Source organism: Aulonocara sp. 'chitande type north' Nkhata Bay, linkage group LG11 (assembly GCF_057382095.1).
Source record: "Aulonocara sp. 'chitande type north' Nkhata Bay isolate Kocher_YH1m ecotype deep benthic linkage group LG11, A_spYH_male_GT1.1, whole genome shotgun sequence".
NCBI lineage: Eukaryota > Metazoa > Chordata > Actinopteri > Cichliformes > Cichlidae > Aulonocara > Aulonocara sp. 'chitande type north' Nkhata Bay.
The window spans coordinates 29,572,286-29,577,120 of record NC_141354.1 but is presented as its reverse complement, the minus strand read 5'-3'; positions in this window follow the sequence as shown (position 1 = coordinate 29,577,120).

Below are 4,835 nucleotides of genomic sequence, written 5' to 3'. Positions count from 1 at the left end.
ACCAATCCACGACCTGGGTGAATACACCTGACCAAGGGTCTACTCAGATGTGCTGGATCTAGAGAAATAGAGAGGCAGGCTAGAGTAAAATGAGCCAGAAATTAGATACACATTAGGAGGTAAAGATAGAAGACAAAAAATACACTTAAACTTGTTTGTGTAGTAATAAATCAGACAGTTGTCTAAGCTCTCTGATCGTCATCCTTCTCTTTAAAAACAACACTTCTCAGCTAAATAAAGCTATAACACATGACCGAGCGGCTGTTCCAGCTCATTATTAGAGTCGCTGTTTTTGTTAGCATCATAAGAAAAATGGCTCAGATGAAAACTTCTCAGAAACCAGTGAGACAACACCACGCATTTTATTTGCATAAAACATGCTGAATGATTCTGTTGTGCACTTGTTTTTGCACTTCCCTCCATAGTCGGTTGAAATTAATTCAAAGAGAAAAGTATCGATACAGAGCAAAGCATCTCTTGTTACTCTTGTTAAATGCACAGGGCTTTAACTTCATATAAAATTATATCACAACATTTCTCCCTTTCATACTTTAACATGTGAAACCATCACTGTCTGACTGATTTTACATATTGATACCACTAAAGAATGGTAGGATTTGCCAAATAAAAGCATAATTTTTCCATTTTCGTGACAAAAAACAAAACTCCTGAGACATGGTGTTGACATCATAAGTTTAAAGCTGCTGACTGAGTGCTCAAAGAGCTCTGTGAGAATATAAAATGAACCTCGCCATGATGACTAACAGCCCTCTGGTTGTCACAGCACCGTACATCACTTTGTAAGTGCGTTATAAACACAGTTGATGTGGACAGTCCAAATTTTTCACTACAATTTATTCATCAGCTAAACCTTTAATGTTTGTTGTTTAACTCTCAGACTTGTTAATGAAACAAGCATATTAATATGTTGTGGCCTGTAAAATGAACAACAATAAATGGCCAATAATATTGAGAAAATGTTGCCTTGCAGCTTTAATCTGAAGGCAACCATAAAGCAAATCCAAAGTGAGGCCATACTTTACACGATTACATGTGGAAAGTATGGACAGTATATGTCATTGCACCGCATATATTTCCTGTAGCACAGTTTCCACAATTCTGTCTACGTTGTATTATTATCTTTGGCTGTACAGAGCATTATTATTATTAGTAGTATTAGTAGTAGTAGTATTAGTATTGTAAATCCTATCAATAGGCATCCTATTCCCTTTATCATCTGCTTCTTTTTCCTTAGAGCTTAATCACCACATCACATTTCCCTGATGGTCCAGACAGTCTAGTCTTTTCCTGGAAAATTGGGATCATGTGTGCAGAGGAAGATGGAAACATGCACAGAAAGCAGAGATTACTTAGAAGTAGGCCACAAGTTCTACATGAGGGCTACATGAGTTGATATACTACCAGCTGGCTTTGATATAGTTAAAAGACTAAAAGGACTTTCTTAGAATCTGAGCGGCACGAAAGTACTTTAAATGCTCTCACAGGGACATGAGCACTTCAATCAACTCATTCTAACAATATCTTAACCTTGACCAAGTAACCATGGGAACAGGGTGAGACTCCCCTTGTTTAGTCTAAATTAACAGCTACTGGACAACACCAAGAATGTTAAGAATAAATAAAGTATTATTGCAAAAGCATGCTGCATACACATGCAGACGGCTTCTTTCAGTGATGTGATTATCATTTTATGCAGTACAGTCACATGACCCCTGGAGAAAAAAGGGTAAATTCCATACAAAACCACCACAGCACATATCAAGGCAAGTGTAACATGTTCTGATACCGCCACAACACAATCGTTTACATGAACACTTGTATCTTTGATACAAGTGCTTGATAGCAGCCAGACGTAAACATGATATAAAAAGGAACATTGTGATTTTTACTATCAGTTTAGTGGAAAATGCCCTGAAGTTGCCTGATGCCTAAAATATGATGTCTCCTTTGATCTGCTCCCATACTAATTGTGAAAAGTGCATCAAACAGGGTTCAGCTTGAACAGTGGCACTGTTACCAACGATCGAGATGAGGTTAAAGTGCAGTCAAAACGGCTCACTGAGATCTAACAATGATTCTTTTTACTGTTTTAATTTTTACTGTTCTTTTTATTGTTTTACTGCTGGGGCCATCCTAAGCTGCCTTAAAACTATGCAGCCCCTGAAACATAATGTCCAAGTCAGATCATTGCCACTGTTATGATGGAAGGTAGCATATGCTTTTTTCTGTATAAAGGTCACAATGTATAGTTGTATATCGACACTTGCATTCCTAGAGAACATTAAAGTGCCACACTTTAAGTTTAGCAATAACTGTTGTATAGATGTTGTGACATGTGATTCCGAGTCACACGCTAAACGGGTGAGACGCTTCTTTTTGCACAGCACACACACACACACACACACACACACACACACACACACACACACACACACACACACACACACACACACACAAATGTGTTTTAAAGTTTCTTTGACTTGTCACTAACCTCCTCACTCACAGGCTTCGCAGCTCCTTCTTATTTTTCCGCTCTCACATTAATAACGCCGATGCGGAGCTGAGCAGTGCGCAGCACGGACTGCGCAACCATGTCCTGAGCTGCTGAATGAAACAAACTCATCCCAGATAGTTCCCTTTAACGCGGTCTGTTTCCCGTTTCGCTATTGTAGCGGTTCAACCATGCGCACTGAATATTTGAGGAAGCGCAAAAAGCTTTTATGGACTTCAACACACGTTAGGTTTAAAGAGTGCATAAAGCGTAACTGGGCTCTGTATGAATGACTGGAACAATCTTTAACAATTAACGAAACACGTGTTTATTCTAATGTATTATATTTACAAAACGCTCATATTAAACACAAATACAATCTTGGGACTTACTGTGGTGATTTTTTATTACATGAATTCAATGTAAAAGGTTACACCCATTACAAAGAGCCCTATCTGAGTGGATTAACCGCTCAGGAGATATCTACGTGTCTGACTTTTCACGGAAAATTTATGATTTTCGATAAATAGTAAGTTTCCTTTTTTCAGCATCCTGTCCGCATCTGTCAACGGAATGAGGTCCCCCCCCCCCCCAAAAAAGAAAAAAAATTACTCTCGCAAAGATAAAAAAAAAAAAATACATATCTCTATATAACAAAATGGAGCCCGAAAGGAAAGAAAAAGAAACGTTTCTGCTGTGTGGGATCATTTCGATATTTTAACTGTTTGTCTGTCTTTGTTTCAGTGTAATCTATCAGAATAGAAAAACAACAGTGTGACCTGCAGTGTAAATTATGTTTTTCATTTTATGCAGGTTAAATGTCGCATCTGTTCTGCGGAGCTTTCTTACACAAACAAAAGCACCTCCTCAATGTTTAGGCATTACAGAGCCAAACATGAAAAGGAAGAGACAAACACAGGTAGGCTTATATAGACATTGAGCAGCTTTATCATAATTTTTTTTATTAATTAATATGTTTTATTATTTTGAAATCAAGCATCTAGGAAGACTGTTCTGGGCCAGGCAGTCCTGAATTTTATTATAAAGGCCTGCCAACCCCTTAGTATTGTGGAGAGTGAGGGGTTCAGGGGGCTGGTTCAGGTGATCCATCATACGTTTTGCCAACCAGAAAGGTTTGTATAGACAACGTCTCATCAGGTAGCTGATGTTAAGTACTGCATACTGATTTAATTTTGTTTCATCTTCAGACCATCAAGGAATTGATAGCCAAAAAACATGCGGAGAAACTCGAACGAGTGAAAATGGAAGTAAAGCAAGCTGTGGCAGTGAGTATAACAGCTGACATGTGGACCTCTTTGAACATGGAGGCTTACTTGGCTCTTACCTGTCACTACATTAATGAGAATATGCAGTTGTGTACATCTGTGTTGGGTGTGAAACACTTTCCACAAAGTCACACTGCAGACAATTTGGCCCAATTCAAAACAGGCATGATGGATGACTGGGCCATCACAAATAAGGTAAGATGTCCACTGACCGACAGCACCAAACATGATTGCAGCAACAAGAACTCTCCAAAGTCGACATTCAGTTTGCATTGCACACAAAATAAATTTATTAGTCAAGAAATCATGTGATCAAATCCCTGAACTTTCATCCATAAGAGACAAATCTAGACAAATCGTATCATTCTTCAGATCCAGCACTACAGCCAAAGAAAAGCTTGCCAAAGTGCAGCAGCAGATGGGACGGCCCATCTTGAAACTTATCAACGAGGTACCAACACATTGGAACAGCACATATCAGATGCTGTCACGGCTACATGATGAGAAAGAACCAGTCTGGGTATCTGTTGCTTCTCTTCAACAGATTTAACTCCACTTACGGCTGATGAGTGTAACATCATAAGGGAAGCACTTCTTGTGCTGGCCCCTTTCCATCAGGCCACAGTGGAGTTGTCTGAGGAGAGTTTCAGGATCAAAGATCATCCCGATGATGAAAATGCTTTATTGTGCACTTGACCGGAACTCTTTACATCTACGCACACAAACAGCCACCCATCTCCATGACCAACTTAGGCGTCATGTCACAGACACTGCTTCTAACCTGGAGTCATTAAGTGTGTTGACCCTATCAACCCTTTTAGACCCCAGATTTAAAACACTCGGATTTCGTAGTTCCTCCAAGTGTAGTGAGGCAGTCAGTCGCCTGAAAATGGAGTGTGCTGCAGTCCCGCACAGCATCTGAGCCACAGCCTGGACCTTCATCAGAGCAGTCACCTGTTCCAGACAAGTTCAGTATTATCAGCTTATTCTTACATTTATTTTGATGCTAATGTGTACTAATTTGGGGTAGATGACAA